The following is a 23,819-nucleotide window of genomic DNA, read 5'->3' as shown; positions in this document are numbered from 1 at the left end:
GAGTATCAATGTCAGGTTTTGCAAACTAGAAGAATTTAAGTTACAAATTGGAGAGATTCCTTCTCGGGTCTTGAAATCTTAGAAGAGAAGATTGGACGCCCGATTAAAAGCACCGGCCACGTTGAAGCATCTGGGAGAGAGGTAAATGTGGTCAATTAATTCCATTTAATGTATTTGAGCATTGAAGAGATCTTTGAAGAGTAGCGCTTCGAGCAGAATTCAAACCGAGGCAGGAAAACCACATCGGAGTTTTGAGACCACCGCTTCAACCTCTCGGCCATCCCAGCTGTAAACGGCATGTTCGTTCAAACAGGATTCCATTCAGAAACATGCAATTTCTGCACAAGTCAGCATTGGTGGTTCAGGGGTAGAATTCTCGCCTGCCACGCGGGAGACCCGGGTTCGATTCCCGGCCAATGCAGGATTATTTTGCATTCTGCACCAAGGAGGAACTTCGGAACAGGATTGTGGTTTTTGGTCCTTCCAGCCTGTTCCGCAACTCAATGAGATCATGGCTGAGTTGTGACCGAAGTCCCTGTACCCGCCTTCGTCCCATAGTTCTCAATACGTTTGGTTAACAAAAATCTATAAATCACGGGTTTGAAATTAACAATTGTGCTTACATCAACTGCCGTTTGTGGAAGAGACTTCCACACTTCTACCTCCCTTTGCTTGTGGAAGTGTGTCCTAACTTCACTCCCGAAAGTCCTGACTCTAATGTTTAGGCTATGCCCCCAAGTCCAAGACACCTCAACGAGCGGAAATAGTTTCTTTGTAACTACCCCATCAGTTCCTCTTAATATCTTGATAATTTCGATCATATCAGCCTTTAATCCACTAAATTGCAAGGAATACAACCATAGTTTGTGTAATCTCTCCTCGTAATTTAACGCTGAGAGTCCAGGTATCATTCCAGGAAATCTACACTGCACTCCCTCCAAGGACGGTATATCCTTCCTCAGGTGCGGTGCCCAGAACTGAACACAGCACTCCAGGTGTGGTCCAACCAGAGCTTTGTGTAGATGGAGCATAATGTCTATTCCCTTGTATTCTCATCCTCCAAATATACAGGCCACCATTCCATTAGCCTTTTTGATTATTTCCTGTACCTGCCCATGACATGTTATTGATCTATGTACATGGACACCTAAGTTCCTGTGGAACTTCACAGTTTCGAATTATTCACCTTTTGTAAAGTATTCTGATCTATCATTGTGAAGTCCAAAGTGGATGACCTCACACTTGCCAAAATTGAAATCCATTTGCCACGGTTTTGGCCATTCATTTATTATATTAGTGTCTCTCTGGAATGTTATGCTTTCATCTGCACTGCTCACAACGCTGCTCATTTTGGAGCCATCCACAAACTTCGATATGTCGTTCTCGAACCCGTCATGTAATATTAATGAGAACGCCTGAACTGGGGGAATTCACATTCAGCATCAATCTCTTCATCATCCAGAGACATTTTATTTACTTTACATGTGTTGCGTCTTGGGAAACTCAGCACTCTGTCTTCTGGAGCTCAAACATGCTCTGCATGCAATTCAATCCTACCAACAGCAATACTGAGAAGATGTCAGAAGCCAATTGGTGTCTTTTCACTCAAAGTTGTGGAATAGCAAGGCACATCCGGGATTTGAACGCGGAACTTCTCAGACTTTAATTAACTAAAGCCCCAAAGCGAGAATCATGCATTTGGATCAACCAGGCGCTGTTACTTGCTTTGTGCAGCCAGTGACAAGTTTCGTTGTCTTCCAAAGCCGATCGACCATCCTTTCAGACCTCTTCTGTGCATCCAATCTGGTTTTCCATTCCGGTGTGCACTAATATCAAGCTGTACACTAACTATTTCCTGTCGCCAATATTAGTTTCCCTTTACTAAATTGGTTTCGTCTGTGCGACTTTTATTATCAAGCAAGACGTTTCAGAATTAGTTGCTCTGAAACTATATTGCTTTGGAGGGCACTGAGAGGTATCGATGAAAAGAGGGACCTTGGAGTGCATGTCCACAGATCCCTGAAGGTAAGAGGACACGTAGTTAAAGTGGTTAAAAAGGCATACAGGATACTCTCCTTTATTAGCTGACGCATAGAATGTAAGAGCATGGAGGTTATGGTAGAAATTTATAAAACAATGGTTCAGCCTCAGCAAGAAAGCAACATATAGTTGTGGTCACCACATTACAGGAAAGATGTGATTGCACAAAAGATGGTACAGAGGAGATTTACGACACTGTTGCCAGAACATGATAATTTTAGCTATGAGATTAGATTGGATAGGATGAGGTTGTTTGCTTTGGAGATGAGGAGGCTGTTGGCAGATTTTATTGAGGTGTATAAAATTATGACGGGCCGAGATTGAGTGGATAGCAAGGACCTATTTCACTTAGCAGGGAGGTCAATAATCAGGGTACATCGATCTAAGGTAATTGGTAGAAGGATGAGAGGGGAGAGGAAGATTTATTTCCCACCCAGTGGACGGTGGGGGTCGGGAAATTACTGCCCGAAAGGGTGGGAGATGCAGAAACCCTCATCGCATTGAAAAAATAAAAACTTCAATATGCATGTTAAGATCCGTTACTAAAAGTATTAGGTATCAAACGCTGGATAGTGAGATAAGGCTCGGTATCGATTTTTTCGGCCGGCACAAGCACGATGTGCAGAATGGTTTCCTTCTGTGGCCTAACTTTCTAGGATTCGATGATATGATTGCCGTCTGTCTCGGCATCGTGATAACATACACTCTCCCATAAGTATACTTGAATCAAGTTGGTGCTTTGTTTCACTGTGAGAGCAGAGACATAAGTGTGTAATCATTTGCTACAGCAGCTGGGTTGCACCTTTATTTTCCTACCGTCTCAGTCCATTTTTTTACCCTCCTCTGCTGGTGTTGCAGGTTCGGTCAGCCTTCGCCGTTCAAGGAAGCCTGAGAAGTCCATCAGGGGTCACACAGAGAGACAAGAGACAGAGACAGGGAAAGATAGAGAGATGCATGCAAAGAAAATAAAGAGTATAAATGTCAGGTTTTGAAAACTAGCGGAATTTAAGTTACAGATTGGGAAATATTGCTTCTCGGTCTTGAAATCTTGGAAGAGAAGATTGAACGCCCAATTAAAAGTACCGGCCCCGTTGAATTATCTCTCATGCTGGGACAGAGGTAAATGCGGTCAATTAATTCCAAATTATGTATTTGAGCATTGAAGAGATCTTTAAACCGGAGCACTGCGAGCCGAATTCAAACCAAGGCAGGAAAACTCCATTGGGGTTTTGAGACAACAGCTTGAACCACTCGTCCATCGCAGCTGGAAACGGCATGTTCGTTCAGACAGGATTCCATTTAGAAACATGCAAATTCTTCACAACCCAGCATTGGTGGTTCAGGGGGAGAATTCTCGCCTGCCACGCGGGAGACCCGGGTTCGATTCCCGGCCAATGCATGATCGTTTTGCATTCTGCACCAAGGTGGAACTTCGGAACAGGAGTTTGGTCTTTGATCCTTCCAGCCTGTTCCGTAACTCAATGAGTTGTGACCGAACTCCCTGTACCCGCTTTCCTCCCATATCTCTTAATACCTTTGGTTAACAAAAATCTATAAATCACGGGTTTGAAATTAACAATTGAGCTCGCATCAACTGCCGTTTGTGGAAGAGATTTCCACACTTCTACCTCCCTTTGCTTGTAGAAGTGTGTCCTAACTTCACTCCTGAAAGTCCTGACTCTAATGTGTCGGCTCTGCCCCCAAGTCCTCGACACCCCAACGAGCGGAAATAGTTTCTTTGTAACTACCCCATCAGTTCCTAATAATATCGTGATAATTTCGATCACATCAGCCTTTAATCTACTAAATTGCAGGGAATACAACCATAGTTTGTGTAATCTCTCCTCGTAATTTAACGCTTCGGGCCCAGGCATCATTCTAGTAAATCTACACTGCACTCCCTCCAAGGACAGAATATCCTTCCGAAGGTGCGGTGCCCAGAACTGAACACAGTACTCCAGGTGTGGTCCAACCAGAGCTTTTTGTAGCTGTAGAATAATGTCTATTCCCTTGTATTCTCGTCCTCTAAATATATAGGCCACCATTCCATTAGCCTTTTTGATTATTTCCTGTACCGGTCCATGACATGTTATTGATCTATGTACAGGGAAAACCTAAGTTCCTATGGAACGCCACAGTTTCGAATTATTCACCTTTTGTAAAGTATTCTGATCTATCTTTGTGATGTCCAAAGTGGATGACCTCACACTTGCCAAAATTGAAATCCATTTGCCACGGTTTTGTCCATTCATTTATTATATTAATGTCTCTCTGGAATGTTATGCTTTCATCTACACTGCTTACATCGCTTCCCATTTTGGGTCCATCGGCAAACTTCGATATGTCGTTCTCTATCCCGTTATCCAATATCAATTAGACCGCCTGACCTTGGGGAAATTCACATTCAGCATCAATCTCTTCATCATCTTGAGACATTTTATTTACTTTACATGTGTTGCCCAGGCATAGAATGTCAGAGCAGTGAGGTTGTACTTGAAATGAATATAACACTAGTTAGGCCACAGCTGGAGTATTGCCTACAGTTGTGGTCACCACATTACAGGAAAGATGCGACTGCACGAGAAATGGTACAGATGTGATTTACGACGATGTTTAGAGGACTGGAGAATTTTAGCTATGAGAATAGATTGGATAGGCTGAGGGTGTTTTCTCTGGAACCGAGGAGGCTGAGGGGAGATTTAATTGAGGTGTACAAAATTATGATGGGCCTGGATAGAGTGGAAAGGAAGGACCTGTTTCACTTAGCAGGGAGGTCAATAAAAAGGGCGCATAGATTTAGGGTAATTGGTCGAGGATTAGAGTGGAGCAGAGGGGATTTTTTTCCACCCAGCGGGTGGTGGGGGTCTGGAACTCACTGCCTGAGAGGGTGGGAGAGGCAGAAACCCTCATCGGATTTAAAAAGCACTTCAATATGCACTTGAAGAGCCATAACCGACAAGACTACGGACCAAACGCAGGTAAGTCGGGCGATGCTGGATACCTCTTTTCCGGCCGGTACAAACACGATCGGCGGAATGGCCTCCACTGGCGTAAATTTTTCAGATTGTCTGATTCTCTGATATGATTGCCGTCTGTCTCGGCATGCTGATAACATACACTCTACCATAAGAATACTTTAATCAAATTGGTGATTTGATTCACTGTGAGAGCGACGATACATAAATGTGTAGACATTGGCTGCAGCAGCTGGGTTGCACCTTTACTTTTCCTACCGTCTCAGTCTTTCTTTAATCTTCTCTGCTGGTGTTGCAGGTTCGATCAGCCGTCGCCGTTCCATTTCACGCTCAGGCCTACCCGCACTCGGTACTGTCATGGCCTGAACACGTCTTTCGTGTTCTCACAGAAAATGCCACTTTTGCGAGCAGCTTGTCTGGACTGGACTGCACTGAGCTGGGACACTGGGAGTATTCAATTAATGAAATCAGTACTTCAAACAGAAAAAAATCTTCACTCACTCATCCTGATACATTAGGGTCTCATTAGAAGCCTAAAAAGCCCATCAGGCAACAACACAAGAGACAGAGATAGGGAGAGAAAGAGAAATGCATGCAAAGAAAATATAGGTTTTCAATAGAATCATACAATCATAAAATGGTTACAGAACAGAAGGAGGCTATTCGGCCCATCGAGCCCGTGCCGGGTCATTTCAAGAGCAATCCAGTTAGTCCCATTCCCCCGCTCCTTCCGGTCGCTCTATATTTTTATGCCTTCAAGTATTTATCGAATTCCTTTTTAAAACCCACGATTCAATCTGCTTCCACCATCCTTTCAGGCAGCGCATTCCAGATTATAACTACTCGCTGGGTAAAAAAGTGTTTCCTCATGTCGCCTTTGGTTCTTTTGCCAATCACCGTCAATCTGTGTCCTCTGGTTCTCGATCCTTCCGCCAATGGGAAAAGGTTCTCTTTATTTACTTTATCTGAACCCTTCATGACTTTGAACACTTCTATTAAATCTCCTCTTCACGTTCTCTGCTCGAAGGAGAACAACCCCAGCACGGGGTAAATGCGATCAATCAGCTTCAATTCATTAATTTGAGCATTAAACAGCTCTTTAAACGTTACTGTGACATTATGGTAGCGTGGCCTCGCGGTCTAAAGTGTTCCATCAAATTTCTATGGAGGCGTGGGTTTGAATCCCACTGATGCTAGAATTTCTGGCAATGTTTATTTTGATCTGTTCACAGAAAACCCGATTGTCGTGCGATGGAGCAGAGGATGTGAAAGAAGCTAAAAGTGAAATGCAGATATTATTTTCATCAAGGGGACAGGACACGTTTCCACAGGTAAGCGTCTCTCACCTTAAGATTCTTTCCAGCAGAGTGGGACAGTTGATCAGAGTGACCGGGCTCTTGCGGCGCAATCAGTCAGTGCGTCGTCCTTATATGACTGTACAGGGTCGGGAAATGGCGAGGTTGTTAGTTGAGTCTCACCGAGATAAACGAATCTTTTTCCTTTTGAACATTTCGAACGGAGCAAAAGGAATAATTGAGGTGTTCCAAAATGCATCAATTATTTGTCTCGCCACGTGGTTCCTCTTGTTGCAATATCAGATGTGATATTTAGTGTTATCAGTTTACAGGAGGTAGACTGCGGAATTGGAGCCACGCACTATGATTTTGATCCATCTGTAAATTATGGGATTTAGCTTGAGCTTTAAACCAGCGCGTTCGACCGCTCAGCCACGATAATTTCCATCTTGCGATCTTCAGGAGCTACTTCTACAGCATAGAATTACTGCAAGCAAGAATTCTACCCCTGAAGCACCAATGCTTTCACGGCAGCCGGATGCATTTGTCCAGTTGGAAACCTGTCTGATGGAACATGCAGTCTGATAGAACCGGAAGTCCAGCAGATTGACTTTTGCGGTGAGCAGATGATGAGCCTCCTTCTTGAGAGTGTTTCGCCAATCCAGCTCAAAGTGGATTAAGCATTATAAATTCGGGTGGGACTGGAGCCACTTGTATAAGAGGAAGTGGAGGGGGTTGTTTCCCTTCCTTGAAGGGCATTAATGATCCTGTTGAGGTTTTGATGCAAAATTTCACTTCCCAGCGCCGAAATCACCGAACCCTGAGCTAAAATTCAACGATGGTGAGATTTGGACACACAACTTTTGCAGTGATTAGAAGAAGTCCCACGTGCTACCCATGGCGCCACAAATCGGCTATCGATTAGGTTATTTCACGTTACCCATATGCTGCTTTGGAACTTTTGCTGCGGTGCAGTAAGTGGTTCAAAAGCTCAGTGGAGATTCAAAGCAGCTCCTGAGAAAGAGACACAGCGACGGTTTGTGCAATGCATAGTCCTCTCTCTCTCTCCCATTTGCTCACTCTCGCTTTCCATCTTGAGCTCTCACTCTCCCCGTTTATCTCATGAGCGCTGGAATACCAAGGGGTGGAAGTTATGTTAAAGCTGCACAGAGCTCTGGCAAGACCCCATCTGGAGGACAGCATTCAATTCTGGGCACCCCACCTCAGGAAGGATGTATGAACCTGGATATTCGAGGGGCTGAATGGCCTACTCATGTTCCTATGTTCCAATAAATGAAAGAATAATTCAAGGATGGAGACCCGAATGTATGAGGATGAGTGAGTGAAGAATGTTTTCTGTTTGAAGTGCTGATTTCATTCATTGAATGCTCCCAGTGTCCCAGCTCAGTGCAGTCCAGTCCAGACAAGCTGCTCGCAAAAGTGGCATTTTCTGTGAGAACACGAAAGACGTGTTCAGGCCATGACAGTACCGAGTGCGGATAGGCCTGCGCGTGAAATGGAAAATTGAGGTGAAATACTCCCACAAGCAGCGGGTGTCTCTATTTCCATTTCCAAAATACACGCACGCACGGGCCGAATCGATGCAGCTCCTGGGAAATCTGTGAGGCGACGCAGGGCTGCCGTGGATCATTTGAAGCAACTGGCACACACAAGATTCGGCCCGTTTCACGTGGAATCTCCTGTTTCTGAATCTTCTTTCCTTCCTGCTTCCTCTACTCCTCCAGCTGCCAGTTGAATTAGATGCTTGATGCAAACACAGCGAATACATGAAACCCATCTTGACCTGGTCAGCAGGGAGAGGGAAAGGATGGTGCTGGCTATTGAGAAGGGATGGATTTTGCACATACCGGGAAAAATAGACGCAAATGTCTCATCTCCCTGCTTCTTTGCTTTGCGGAATATCTTAGCATTCAGAGATGATCTCACTGCCCCCCAGGCCCATGATCCCCACTCGCACTCTCCTTCCAATCACAAACACTTTGCTTAGGTTTGAAATCGTATATGTTTTCACACTGGGATTTAATTTGCAGAAAGCAATGCTGTGATAACCCGGGGCTATTGAGGAGATGCAGTGCAAGAAGATACATAAAAGGCTAATGATAATAATGACTGTTCTCACACTGTGAGCTACAGTTAAAGGCTGACAACATTTAAAGTCTCATGCAGCAGGTCCGGGTCCAAATCTTTCACGTGGCATCTCCTTCTGCTTCTGTCACTCCTTTTCCTCCACGGAGAGTTCATTTGGAATTCCTGTGCGGCTGCATTGCGCATTTTCCAGACCTGCTTCGAGCGCAATTCGCTCCAGTCCATCAATTGCAGATATTAGTTTGATTAAGGGGAGAGGACACCTTTTCACAGGCAAGGGCTGTTCATCCTATTGTTTTTCTGCCAGATTAGGGCAGATGATCAAAGTAACCGGATTGGGTGAACTGTCCGTACAGGTGCCTTGTGGGCTCGTGGTTATGATTCGGCGCTTACACTGATATAATTAATTACATGAAACCAAATAAACTCTACGAACAGAGGAATATTTCTGTAAACACCATTAACTAACCTATAACATTTTGTTGCAGACTGAAAGAAACCCTAATATGGTTACCGAATGACACTCACTAGTTTAATAATGATTTGTTTTGTATTTGAAACGCTTTTCCGACTGCATTTTAGGAGACTGTTTGGAAATGTTCAGTGTGTATGAGACCAGGAGTTTGGTGCAGCCGTTGTTAAATTGAACAGGAACAGCCAATTGTCGACCTATCAACACAGGAGAAGAAACTCGCCCCTGGAGGTACATCTGGAGCAAGTTCCAATATAATGAAAAAATTCTGCCCGGGATCGAATCGGGGGCTTTTTGCGTGTGAGGCAAACGTGATAATCGCGATAATACAGAAACCGCAACACGGTAAGTATTTTTAAAAATGCTCAGTGTTTATCACACCAGTAACCTGGTGCAACCGCTGATCAATTTCACAGGACCGATGCTTTGTATCAAACAGAAGTTAGCAAGCAAAAAGTGTTATTAATGGTAATAGTGGGACTGAGAAATGCTTAAACAACCGGCACTCTGTAAAACAGAACTCCAATTATCGGTTTAAATAAAATCCTGAACTGACAGAGCGGAGGGCAATTAAAGATTGAATTATATCGCAATTCACTGAATCCAAACAACGTTTAAAGAAGTGAATCTCTCAGGAGTAGGATTCCTGCGCTTTTGGTGAGGAAGTGTGGTTGGCTGCTGCTTTCGTCCCCTGCACTCCCAGAAGCGCGGTGGTGGTCAGTACCGATCGCCATCCATATGGATTTCGGATCCACAAGTTTCCTGTGGAGCTGGTGGCAGAACTGCAGCATCTGACTTCAGATCCGAAGACTAAGTGTTTGAATTACGTTGGGTCGCAGCATTTTCACTGCGGCTCAGGGCTCTGCGACTGATTTTATGTCGGGACAGTGTTTGAGGGATTGGCTGTTCAGCATTTGCGCAGTAAAGCAAAATTACATTTCATACATCAATGTTTTTTTTCTGTTACTTTATGTTTAGACCCTTTCCAGTTTTATATGGAAACAGATATCAGTATTTAAGGGATGTGCTGAGCAATGTTTGTGGAATCAGTGTAATTAAATTTGATACCTCAATGTTGTTTTTTCTGTAACTTTCTATTTACACCTTCTCCAGTTTTACATAGAAACAGGTATCAATGTTTGAAGGGTGTGGTGTGCAAAGTTTGTGTAATCAGCATAATTCAGTGTAATACAATGAATGGCTTTTTCTGTTACTTTCTATTTAGACCCTCTCCAGTTTTATATAGAAACAGGTCTCAATTTTTAAGGGCTGTGGTGTGCAATGTTTATGGAATCAGCGTAATTAAATTTGCTTATTTAGTCTATTCCGTCTCCAGCCCAAACTCTTGTCGTTAGATTTGTAACTTCACCGAGTTCAAACTGGGATAAATCCACCGTCCAGCCACTCGGCAATCATAAATTTTAATTGAACTTTACTCTGGCCCAGAGTCACCCGCTGTAATCCAGTCTTTCTCGGGCACATTAACATCATAACCACTGGTTTAAAAGAGAAAACTGCCGTCCGTTTCACTGGAAGTGCAAGAGACAACTTTGTGGACACCGGCTCGTTGGACCTTCTCATTTCAACTCATCTCATTTTCAGCAAACCAGAACGTTACTGAAATAGAGGATGGTGAATAACAGCTCGAAAAATCAATGTTGTCTATCATTGGGTGACTGAGTCTTCCAACATACAGACATACAGGCATTTCGGGGCAAGGGGAGTTTGAAGTTCAGAAATAACACAGCACAGATTTTCACTCGTGCAAGCTGCACACCCTTTATTTTGGAAAAGTGAACTGATGGTAAGACAGCTGTTACATTGATCACGACAAGCTGAAGCTTTCGCTCGGTGAATTAATGGTTCAGTGCGCAAGACGTCGTGTTTCTATAGCGCAATTGGTTCCTGTTAATTAATAATGGTTGGTGGTTCAATTCCACTCACAGAGGGTGACTGTTACCTTAACATTCATTGTCTCGCATTGCCGGGTTTCTAAAGTGCTGCTGCCAGCTGAGCACGGCTGATATTCCAACATTTCGCCTGCGGTCGGAGAGCAGGCACACGAACAATAAATAAAAAACCGAGATTGGCTTCAAGGTAATCAGAATTCTTCGTGACAGACCAGATCCGAAGATAATGCTCACGGTTTGCCGGAGAGCTGTCTCGCTGTGACGTGGATATTTCTGCAGTGAGCGACAGGCAAACTGTTTCCCATTTTTCCGTGATGAATGTCACTCCCCTTACTTTGGAAAAGTAAAATGGTATTCACATTCCGACAGGTTTCAGTTGATTTATGAGGGATCATTAAAGGATCCTGCAGCGCTGCCTCCGTTAACAACAGCAGTTCTGAGCCGCATCTCAGAAGCAGCAACAATCCCATCAGTTTTTTGTTGTTCCCCAGCTCCCGGAGTGAGCGAAACCGTGACAGCAGCACCATTCAGGCCGCCTGTCCAGCCCTGCCCTCTCCAATCACCGGCTGCCGATGGAAAGCAGCGAATGCAGTCTCAGACCGAGCATTATTGCCCTTCCCTGGGAAACTGGATACCACGGCCCGACCAAACGTCCCCATACACCGAGCACAGGCAGAGGAAACTCCGGGGAGTTTATATACTGATCACTCGGCCTTCCAGCAGGATTTAGCGAGAATCAGAGAGAGTGAAACTGCCATTGGGCCTCACTGAGAAAATCGGGGTCAGTAAATTAGAGATTCTGGAGTCAGGATGAGCCAGCGGTTGAGGTCGCTGTATTCAGATCGCAGTTTCCCTGGTGTTGTGGTTTTGAATCCTCAATCTTCACAATCAGTCCTTTGCTTGTACGAAATTCTTTCTTGTGCCTTAGGCTGGAGGTGTTTTTTTTTCTGCACAGTTGATTTGCTACTTCCAGAAAACCAACCCGACATCCGTCCCCGGCAGGTTTATTTTTATTGGTTGTAAGAATGTGTAGTGTTTGGGGTCAGTAGAACACGGCCCGTGGAATCAATCCACTGTGACATTGACCAGTTGTTCCAATTCCTTTGCCACGAGACTCATCTGGCGAAATGGAAATCCAGATGTGGCTCATTGCAATTGCCATTATTAAATAAAAATGAGTCATGGACACGGCCTTTAGGCCTATGGTCTCAATACTCATATTCGCATGTGGACTTTAAACTTTTTGTGTGTTGTTGATAAAATGGTGAAAAGCAGAGTGCGAATGTTTTTGATCGTTGTGAGTCCTTCACTTCATCGGTTACTGAATGGTGGGAGATGTTTGTTATGAAACAGACACATATGAAGTACATCTCACTGCATATTGTGCGCGTGCAAGATGTTTTCTGCTAAAATTCGTTCATGTGACTTAAACAATGCCACCATAGCCACACCTGCGGCTAGTCAGCAATTTCTCTTGGACAACACTGACATAGAGCATGGCCGAGTGCACTGAGTCCGGACATTGATGCTTCAGGACTGTCAGAGTGGGATTCGATTTTCGTCTCTAACAAAATTTCCATAGCAACGGAAAGAATGGCGGCTGGTGTTGCATAAACATCACAGTCAAACAAACACACACTCTTTGTATCTACTCACTTGAGGTTGTACAAGAGTGGGGGGCACTAGTTAATGTACTTTAACTGAGGCGGCACTAGTTGGGGTTGTATGATAGAGTGGAGCAGCCGTTGCCCTTCTGTATTACTAAGGTGGGAATCCAGACTACTTGTATCACAAGCACGGAACATTTTTAACCAAGTCCTAAAATACCGCCTGTAAAATGAGAACGGGTGACAATTCAACACAGGGAAAACACAGCAAACTCATTTAAGTTTAGCTGTCACTTGTTAACCAAGGTGGAAAGCCAACAAAGTGGAGCATTGTTCAGGGATGTCCTGTTCATAATAGGCTGGAAAAGGCCAATCCGGCAAATTATTACCCCATCAGTCTGCACTCAATTATCAGCAAAGTGATGGAAGGTGTCGTCGACAGTGCTATCAAGCGGCACTTACTCACCAATAACCTGCTCACCGATGCTCAGTTTGGGTTTCGCCAGGACCACTCGGCGACAGACCTCATTGCAGCCTTGGTCCAAACCTGGACAAAAGAGCTAAATTCCGGAGGTGAGGTGAGAGTAACTGCCCTTGACATCAAGGCACCCTTTGACCGATGTGTCTTCAAGGAGCCCTAGGAAATTTGAAGTCAACGGGAATCAGGGGGAAAACTCTCCAGTGGCTGGAATCTTACCTGGCGCCAAGTAAGATGGTAGTGGTTGTTGGAGGCAAATCATCTCCGCCCCAGGACATCACTGCAGGAGTTCCTCAGGGCAGTGTCCGACGCCCAACCATCGTCAGCTGCTTTATCAATAGCCTTTCCTCCATCATCAGGTCAGAAATGGGGATGTTCGCTGATGATTGCACAGTGTACATTTCCATTCGCAATCCCTCTACTAATGAAGCAGTACGTGCCCGCGTGCAGCAAAACCTGGACAACATTCAGCCTTGGGCTGATGAGTGGCAAGTAACATTCAAGTGCCAGGCAATGACCAACTCTAACAAGAGAAAACCTAACCAACTCCCCTTGACATTCAACGGCATTACCATCGCCGAATTCCCCGCCATCAACAGCCTGGGGGTCACCATTGACCAGAAACTTAACTGGACCAGCTACATAAATACTGTGGCGACAAGAGCAGGTCAGAGGATGGGTATTGTGCGGCGAGTGACTCATCACCTGACTCCCCAAAGTCTTTCTACTATCTACAATGTACAAGTCAGGAGTGTGACGGAATACCCTTCACTTGCCTGGATGTGTGCAGCTCCAGCTTCAATCAAGAAGCTCGACATCATCCAGGACAAAGCAGCCCGCTTGATTGGCACCCCATCCACCACCCTAAACATTCACCCCCTTCACCACCAGTGCACCGTGGCTGCAGTGTGTACCATCTACAGGATGCACTGCAGCAATTCGCCAAGGCTTCATCGACAGCACCACCCAAATCCGCGACCTCTATCACCTAGAAAGTCAGGGGCATATGGCACATAGGAACAACATCACCTGCACGTTCCCCTCCAAGTCACACACCATCCTGCCTAGGAAATATATCGCCGTACCTTCATTGTCGCTGGATCAAAATCCTGGAACTCCTTTCCTAACAGCACTGTGGGAGAACCTTCACCGCACGGACTTTAGCGGTTCAAGGAGCTGGATCACCACCACCTTCTCAAGCACAATTAGGGATGGCCAATAAAAGCTGGCCTTGCCAGCGACGCTCAAATCTCATAGAATCGTAGAATGTTTACAGCACGGAAGGAGGCCATTCGGCTCCACGCAATCGTAATCCAGCTAGTCTCACTCTCCCGCCCTTTCCCTGTAGCCCTGCATTTTTTTCCTTTCAAGCAATTATCCAGTTGCCTTTGAATCTGCCTTCACCACCCCCTCGGGCAGTGCATTCCAGATCCTAACCATTCGCTATTTAAAAACGTTTTTCCTCATGTCACCTTTGGTTCTTTTGCCAATCGCCTGAAATCTATGTCCTCTGGTTCTCGACCCTTCTACCATTGGGAACAGTTTCTCTCTATCTATTCTGTCTAGACCCATCATGATTTTGAATTCCTCTATCAAATCTCCCCGCAACCTTCTCTGTTACAACGAGAACAACCCCAGCTTCTCCAGTCTGTCAAAGTAACTAAATTCCCTCATCCCTGCAATCATTCTAGTAAATCTCTCCTGCACCCTCTGTAAGGCCTTCACATCTTTCCTGAACTGCGGTGCACAGAACCGGAAACAATACCATAGTTGTGGCCGAAACAGTGTTTTATAAAGGTTCATCATGACTTCCATACTTTTTTACTCGATGCCTCTATTTATGAAGTCCAGGATCCCGTATACCTTTTCAACCGCATTCTCAACCTGCTCTGAAGCCTTCAACGATTTGTGCACATAAACCACCAGATCTCTCTGGGCCTATACCCATTTTGGAGTTGCGCCCTTTAGTTTATATTGCCTCTCCTGGTTCTTCCGACCGAAATGTATCATGTCGCATTTTTTGTGTTAAATTTCATCTGCCACTTGTCCGCCCATGACACAGGCCAATATATAACCTCTTGAAGTCTGTCACCATCCTTCACACTGTTCACTACCCTTCCAAGTTTTGTGTCATCTGCAAATTTTGAAATTGTGCCCTGTACAAGCAAGTACAAGTCATTAATATAAATCAAGAAAAGCAGTGGTCCCAGCATTGACCCATGGGGAACACCATTGTACACCTCCCTCCAGTCCAAAAAACAACCAATCACCACTACTCTCTGCTTCCTGTCCCTTAGCCAATTCTGCATCCATGTTTCTACTGCCCCCTTTGACCCATGGACCTCAATCTTACTGATAAGCCTACCGTGCTGAAATTTATCAAAGACCTTTTGAAAGTCCATATGCACCACATCAACTGCGTTGCCTTCATCTCCCCTCTCTGTTAACTCAACAAAAAACTCTATCATGTTAGTTAAACACGATTTGCCTTCAACAAACCCATGCCGGCTTTCCCTAATCAATCCACAGTCGTCCAAGCGTCTGTTAATTCTGTCCCGGATTATCGTTTCTAAAAGTTTCCCCACCATTGAGGTTAAACTGACTGGCATATAGATGCTGGCTTTATCCTTACACACTTCTTTGAACAAGGATGCAACGTTTGCAATTCTCCAGTCCTCTAGCGCCACCCCCGTATCTGTGGATGTTTGTAAGATTATGGTCAGTACCTCCTACTATTTCCACCCTTCCTTCCCTCAGCAGCCGACGATGCATCCCATCCGGACCGGGTGACTTATCTACTTTAAGTACAGCTAGCCTTCCGAGTACCTCGTCTTTATCAATGTTTAGCCCATTCAGTATCTCAACTGTATTTACCTTTACTGAGACTCTGGCAGCATCTTCTTCCTTGGTAAAGACGTATACAATGTATTCATATAATATCTCTGCCATCCCCTCTGCCTCCATGAATAGCTCTCCTTTATGGTCCCTTATCAGAGTACGGCTCCTACTGCCCGTTTAATGTTTACATGCCAGTTTATGTTGGCCGCCAGTTTATTCTCACGCTCTCTCTTTGCCCGTCATTTCCTTTTTCACTTCCCCTCTGAACTTTCCATATTCAGCCTGGTGAATGAATGAATGAACAACATGTTGGATTTCCGTCAGCCTGAAACAGAAAGTTATTGGTTGATTAATGGCGATTTGAACAACTATTCGTCTTTTTACTGAGTTTAATGAGCTTTGCGAAATTAATACAACAAACTATTTTGTAAAACTTAATCCCCTGAATGGGACCCGGCCCCGTCTCCCACCACTGAGAACATTTGAAGACGGCAACGATCTTCCGAGCATTTCGTATGACCGTTTGCACAGCAGAGTTTCCGTAGTGTAGTGGTTATCACGTTCGCCTCACACGCGAAAAGTCCCCGGTTCGAAACCGGGCGGAAACATTTTCAAAACGTCATCCACGAAAAATCAATAAATATGAAAACACGCAAGATTTCACTCTGTCGTGAAATATGAATAAAATACAGAACCGGGATGTTTTCCTTTCTCTGTCCAGTTCTGCACACACTCAAACATTACACAGATACCGAAAATATACCTCCCTCACTTCAGTTTCCTGCCATGCCTGTGCAGAAATCTCCTCTCAAAGCTGCTCATTGCGACTGGTTTTTGTTGACTTGTGAGAGATTTTTGAAGGACCCTGAAGAGCTGCCTCGGTTCATAACTATAGTTCTAAACAGCATGGCAACCGCGGCAACAAACACATCCGTTTTTCGAAGTTCGATGTTCCCCAGCTCCCGAATTGAGTGAGGCCACGACAGCAACGACATTCAGGCCGCCTGTCCGGCCCCGCTCCCTCCAATCACAGGTTGCTGGCGGAAGGCCGCAAATACCGCCTCAGACAGCGCAATACTGCCGATCCCTGGGAAACAATATACCACCGAAGCTTTGACAACACATCGCAGGCGTCATTTGTCCCGCAAACATAGATACTTGCCAGCTGTTTCAAAGTTTATTGCCTGAACAAGGATTTGATTTCTGCACACGCAAATCACGAGCCGCTTATAGAAATCTCAGAGTCTACCGACTGAGCGACCCAGGCTCAAGATACGAAAAAGATCCATTGTACAAATTTATGGTAGGACTCTGAATTATCCTTCGTGAACGTCGAACTGAGTTGAAGATCCCTTTTGTAAAATTCTCAGTAACGTGTTGAGGAGAATCCTTGTTCCTGTTGAACATGATGTAAGAAACATGGACAGTGAACTCTTGAGTTTACAATTCTTCTTGTTTGTGCCAAATGTCTTCTCATTCGTTAGCACCAATTAAAATAACCCTTTATCCAGTGGCTCAAAAGCTAAACTTGCCCCACACGGGAGTTGGAAAAGGCCTCTCGACCTTTCATGTATTAACATCTGGAAGCTGAATAATTTCATCCGTTACACAGTGACACCAGGCAGCAGATTTCCCTTCCAAATTTTCCCCACACGAAACTTCCAAACCGATGAATATCCGCTGAACGAAAAGAAGAATTGTGTGTTTGGTTCTTCAGATTTAAAGATTTCGTACCGGCGCCTTTGCCATATCAGCTGACGCTAATCGCCCCCTCTCCCCCTGTAAACAAGTAAACTCGCACCGACTGTTGTAAGATGGGAGTCCAGAGGAACCCAAGTGCCGACATGGGAACACTAAGAAGCAGATGCGTGACGGAACAGACCAGTTGTACCTTGAACTCCGGTCAAAATGTTCGGAGTAAAATGTTCGACTGTTCTCGGTGAGGCTGAAACTCACAACCTGGGCATTTCTGAAGCTGATAAAAGTGCCGCACGCTGACCGCTTGCGCTATAAGAGCTTCGAGATCTTTCTCCGATTTCTCCAAGAAGCCTCCAATCAAGATGCACTTCGATGAATATCCGCAGTGGCCTTTAAAAGCCATGGAATCTGAAACAAAACCCCAGAAGATAAGAACTTTTAATTATATTATTATTAACTTAGGGACAATTTTTGATGGTACTTTAAGGAGGATTTGGGGAAAGTGTGAGACGAAACTGGGAAACTCTCCCTGGGATGTCGTTGATTGAAGAGATGGGCGTTATTTCATTTGAAAACCGAGGCTCGGAACTTTCTGATGGAGAAGTGTGACAGAAGATTGTGGTTCGTGACAGTTGCCGGTGAGATCGAGAGGAGAGGGAGAAAAGTCAAAGTCACAGCTGTGACAGCTCAAGTGCTCCGCTTATCTGTAATATTTAAAAAGTAATGTACACTACGGGGCAAACCGATTTGGTATCGCTTATCAAAAATATTAAAAGACACGGGGTCAAACGCGGATTTGTGAAGAGGGAATGGTTTTAACCCCCAAAGCGAAATCATTCCACATGAATCTGAAGTGTCTTGGGGAAAACGGCAGTGCGAACCGTTACGTTCGTGTCATGACTTGAAAGACCCACCAATTACCGACAGTAACTTTGAACGAGTTGTGTCAGCAAAACCGTGATTGAAGCCGCTTTGCGTTTGTCAAACGTGTCGGGGACGATATTGGGATAGATAAAGGTCGATTTCAATTATTTGAACTATCACTATGCGTCATGACCCGAAAATCGACTGTAAAATCGAGTTTTTCCTATCAGTCCTGAATTGAAGGGAAAGGCGCACCAATCAGATCAGGGAAACGAAGAGCAGAATAGGTGAATGAAACTTGCACGATTGAAAATCCCTGTTTGTCGGAAGATTCAGTCCCCAGTGGTGGAGAGGATTGGTATTTCGAGCAGTTATTCACCAGCCTCAATTTCAATAATTTCCCGTTGCTGACAATGAGATGAGTCGAAATGAGCAGGTCCAACGAGCCAGTCTGTAACACAGGCCAATGTCTCAGTGCAGCTCATTACCCAGTCACTGGGCTCCATTATAGCCGCTCCTGTCAGCAACACACAAAGAGAAATTGTAAATCTGAAACAGAAAGAGATAATGTATAAAACTTTATATCTACCACCGGGTTTTCCCTTTTTTCGGCTTTTAAAACAATCTGTTTCACAGTTTGTCAAACCCGAAACAGCCTCTGGGATTTGCCGATTGTAATTTCAATGGAAATTGCGACCGTCACTAATTATCGGAACAAATATACCCGCTGAGGTTTCGGGGTTGTTATTGGTTTATTTATATCAGTGAGTGACCGATTTTAAACTAGGTGAGGGTCTAAACATAACGTAAAAGCCTGGGATAGACAAGAGATTCTTCAATGCATCAAGTTAAATTACACTGATTCCACCAACACTGCACATCACATCCCTTAAACATTGTTACCTGTTACTATATAAAACTGGTGAGGGTGGAAATGGGAAATAACCGAAAAAAACCTTAATTGTATCAAACTTATTATTATTATTATACAAACAATGTACAGCCTATCCCTTAAAAAAGACTCAATGTAAAACCAGTCGCCAGTCCCAGACCCGCTGTGCCCGTGATGTGATTTGCATCCGATTCTGACTGACTTAGTATCAGACGCGCTCCCGTCAACAGTAAACGGATGGGGCCGGATTCATAAGACAAAAATGAGGACCGACCTCCGCATAACCTGTCCTCATAATTTAACCATTTTAGCCCCGGTATCATTCTGGTGAATCTGCGCTGCACCCTCTGCAAGGCCAATATTTCATTCCTGAGAGGTGGTGCCCAGAACTGAATGCAGTACTTTAAATGGGGTCTCAGCAGGGATTTCTATCTGTAACATACTTCCCCCCTTTGAATACCGGTTTCCCTGAAATAAAGGCCAACATGCCATGAGACATTTAAATTCATTTTTCTAACATTCCACTGGCTTTTAGCGATTTCTGTACTTGGACCCCGAAATCTCTCTGCTCCTCCACAGTTCCTAGATTCTCACCATTTAGAAAATACTCTGATCTATCTTACTTCAGTCGAAAGTAGATGAGCTCACACTTGCCCATTTTGAAAGTTTGAACAGACTGGGGCTCTTCTGTATAGAAATGAGAATGCTGAGGGGTGACCTGATATCGGACTTTAAGATTATGCAAGGGTTTGATAGGTTAGACGTAGATAAGGTGTTTGCACTTGTGAATGCGGGGACTCCAAATCATTGGGGCCATGATTATAAGGTAGTCACTATTTAATTCAATATGGCATTCAAGAGGAACACATTCACCCAGCGAGTGGTTAGAATGTGCAATTCGCTCCCACAAGGAGTAGTTTAGGCGAATAGCATGGATTCGTTGACGGCAAAGCTAGATGAACACATGGAGGAGAAAGGAATATAAGGGTCTGCACATACGGTTAGATGAGGAGGGGTTGGCGGAGGCTTGTCTGCAGCATAAACACCGGCATAAGCTAGTTGGGCCGAATTGCCTGTTTCCGTGATGTACATTCTTTGTAATTCTATGTAACTCCATCTGCCACAATTTTGCCAACTCACTTAATCTTTCAGTTTCCCTATGCTTCCATTTACAATATTCACTGTGACACCTAACTTGGTGTCAGCGACAAACGTGGATATAAGAACATCAGAACATAAGAAATAGGAGCAGGAGCAGGCCAATCGGCACCTCCAGCCTGTTCCGCCATTCAATAAGATCATGGCTGATCTGATCCTAACCTCACATCTAAATTCATGTCCAATTTCCTGCCCGCTCACCGTAACCACTAATTCCCTTTACTTCGAGGAAACTGTCTATTTCTGTTTTAAATTTATTTAATGATGCAGCTTCCACAGCTTCCTGGGGCAGCAAATTCCACAGACCTACTACCCTCTGAGTGAAGAAGTTTCTCCTCCTCTCAGTTTTGAAAGAGCAGCCCCTTAATCTAAGTATATGCCACCTAGTTCTAGTTTCACCCATCCTTGGGAACATCCTGACCGCATCCACCCGATCAAGCCCCTTCACAATCTTATATGTTTCAATAAGATCGCCTCTCATTCTTCTGAACTCCAATGAGTAGAGTCCCAATCTACTCAACCTCTCCTCATATGTCCACCCCCTCATCCCCGGGATTAACCGAGTGAACCTTATTTGTACCGCCTCGAGAGCAAGTATGTCTTTTCTTAAGTATGGACACCAAAACTGTATGCAGTATTCCAGGTGCGGTCTCACCAATACCTTATATAACTGCAGCAATACCTACCTGTTTTTATATTCAATCCCCCTAGCAATTAAAGCCAACATTCCGTTGGCCTCCTTGATCACCTGCTGCACCTGCATACTAACTTTTTGACTTTATTTCACGAGGACTCCCAGATCTCTTTGTACTGCAGTACTTTCCAGTTTCTCGCCATTAAGATAATAACTTGCTTTCTGATTTTTTTCTGCCAAAGTGCATAACCTCACATTTTCCAATATTGCATTGCATCTGCCAAATCTCCGCCCACTCACCCAGCCTGTCGATATCCCCTTGTAGGTTTTTTATGTCCTCCTCACTCTCTACTTTCCCTCCCATCCTTGTATCATCTGCAAACTTTGATACGTTACACTCGGTCCCCTCCTCCAAATCGCCAGAATATGCGTCAGTCTATTCCGTCGTCTACGTCATTTATACACCGGGTCTCTTCCTCCCACCTTCTAACCAACTCCCAACCCGTTTCGATAGGTTGCTTTGAATTCTACGCGCTCCCATTTATGTTAACAGTATCTTCTGTGGTACCTCATCGAATCCTTCTGGAATTCAATATTATATAACATCCATCGACACTCCATCATCTACCACGTTAGATATATCTTCAAAAAGTTCAACTAGCTTTGTTGGACTTGACTTACCCTTTATAAATCCATGCTGGTTCTCTCTGATTACTTCATATTTATCCAAGTGCTCAGGCATTCCTTCCTTCATAACGAATACTGGTAACGTCCCCACCACGGACGTCAGACTAATGGGTCTATAATTTCCAACTTCATCTCTGCTACCCATCCTAAATAATGGAGTGACATTGACAATGTTTCAATCAAAGGACCAATTCCTGAATCAAGATATTTTGAACGATCATGACTAAAACATGTGCCATTTCCTCGCCTATTCCTCTTGGTCCCCTCGGGTGGTAACGATCAGGTCCTGGAGATTTGTCTATCTTTAATCTAATTATATTCTCCATTGCCATTATTTTACTTGTACTGAATCCCCATGATTTATTTACAGTTGTCCTCGTGTCTCTGGTATGTTATCCTCATCCTTTTCTGTGAAGTAAATATTTAGCAATTCTGCTATTTCCTGATATTCAATTACAATATCACCTCCATCTGTCTTTGAAGGGCCCACATTACTCTTAGTCACCCTTCTTTCTCTTCATGTACTGGTAAAAATCTTGATTGTTGTCCTCATTTTCCCTCACAGGTTTTTCTCCTTTTCCCTGATTGTTCCTCTTCCGGTTTTTGGTTTCAGCACCGCAAGAAATAATACTTTGCAATAAATTTCGGCTCATTAGTTCTTTACTGTCAGAGAGAGAATTGTCTGATCCCCTAATTTATTTAATGTAACAAACACAAGCACACATAATCATCGGTGTATCAATGCACTGATGGATACACAAAGATAAACACAGCGAAAAAATGCAGGAAGTATCGGGATGCACAGGTGAACGGACAAACGAAATCGACAAAATCAAACGGTCTGAACCCCGAAGAGACAATAACGTGTCGCTGATAGATGTTATTGAGAGGAGGTGTGAACACGTTGTCACCAATTGGCGCTGTGGCTTAGCTGGTTAAAGCATCTGTCTAGTAAACAGGGGATCCTGGGTTCAACTCCCAGCAGTGCCTTATGCAACTTATTATTTTCACCTAATTTGTGGAATTCAGCGACAAAATCACACTGTGGTGTTTGGATTTGTTCAGGTTTCAGGCGGGAACAGATATCAAGATGACTGCTCAAAAACGCACTTTCATTATTCAGACAGACCTCTCATTGAATGTGTCTGTAAAACGTTCTTGTTTCTGGTCTCGTTGGGGTCGGGGTATAATTCACGATTTGAAGTTTAAACCCGGAAGTAGTCCTAATTCTGACCGAGACTTGTGATCTTGACCAGCGGTGCAAACTTTTGCAAACTGGAAAATGAAAGTTCCCAAATCACTCCACCTGAATCCCCGGGCCCTGACGAAATATATCCCAGGCTGTTAATAGAAGCAAGGAAGGAAATAGCGGAGGCTCTGACCATCGTTTTCCAATCCTCCCTGGTTACAGGTGTGATGCCGAAGGATTGGAGGACTGCTAAAGATGTACCGTTGTTTAAAAGGGAGAAAGGGGTAGATCGAGTAATTACTGGCCAGTCAGAATAACCTCGGTCAGGCTGAAGGTATTCCATTAAATCTACACTGTACTTCCTCCACAGCCAATACTGGGAGGAGGGTACTCTTGACTGACAAGCCTCAGCGACACCAGGAGAGCAAACTCACGCTCTCTCTTATTCCTGGGATGTGCTACTTTTGAAAAAAAAAGGTGAGTATCTCTATACGTTTAAACTCTCTGTCTCTCTGCACAGCATTGACAGTGTATTGTAGGATGGTGTGAGTGTCTCTATACCTTTAAACTCTCTGTTTCACTGCACAGCATTGACGGTGTATTGTAGGACGGTGAGAGTGTCTTTCTACCTTTAAACACTCTGTTTCACTGCACAGCATTGACAGTGGATTGTAGGACGGTGTGATTGTCATTATACCTTTAAACTCTCTGTTTCACTGCACAGCATTGACAGTGTATCGTAGGACGGTATGAATGGGATGAGGGTCTGTGGGGCGAAGTGTAGCCGATTGGGAGCAGCGCCCATTTGCGGGCTGAGTATTGCACGCTTGATTTTCTCGCTCCCTTCTATCTTTCTTTCTCTCTTTCTTCCTTTCACCTCCCTCTCTCCCATTCTTTCTTTCACTCTCATTTCATTCCTCTTATTTCGTGCTTTTTCTTTCTGCCCCAGCACCTTTGTCTGTATCCTGTTTTTGTT

The 23,819-nt window shown here is 44.3% G+C and overlaps 4 non-coding genes across 4 annotated transcripts; all 4 read left to right on the top strand.

Moving 5' to 3' along the window:
• Window positions 1-350: 350 nt before the first annotated feature.
• trnag-gcc (transfer RNA glycine (anticodon GCC)) lies at window positions 351-421 on the top strand. Its single transcript has one exon. It is a non-coding gene; the product is annotated as a tRNA-Gly (tRNA).
• Window positions 422-3,368: 2,947 nt separating this feature from the next.
• Window positions 3,369-3,439, top strand: trnag-gcc (transfer RNA glycine (anticodon GCC)). Its single transcript has one exon. It is a non-coding gene; the product is annotated as a tRNA-Gly (tRNA).
• Window positions 3,440-16,256: 12,817 nt separating this feature from the next.
• On the top strand, window positions 16,257-16,329 carry trnav-cac (transfer RNA valine (anticodon CAC)). Its single transcript has one exon. It is a non-coding gene; the product is annotated as a tRNA-Val (tRNA).
• A 6,241-nt stretch (window positions 16,330-22,570) lies between these two features.
• Window positions 22,571-22,644, top strand: trnat-agu (transfer RNA threonine (anticodon AGU)). The gene has a single exon. It is a non-coding gene; the product is annotated as a tRNA-Thr (tRNA).
• Window positions 22,645-23,819: the final 1,175 nt, after the last annotated feature.

This window comes from Heptranchias perlo, chromosome 20, assembly GCF_035084215.1.
Source record: "Heptranchias perlo isolate sHepPer1 chromosome 20, sHepPer1.hap1, whole genome shotgun sequence".
NCBI lineage: Eukaryota > Metazoa > Chordata > Chondrichthyes > Hexanchiformes > Hexanchidae > Heptranchias > Heptranchias perlo.
The sequence above is the reverse complement of the archived record's forward strand: the minus strand, read 5'-3'. Positions and strand labels throughout refer to the sequence as shown.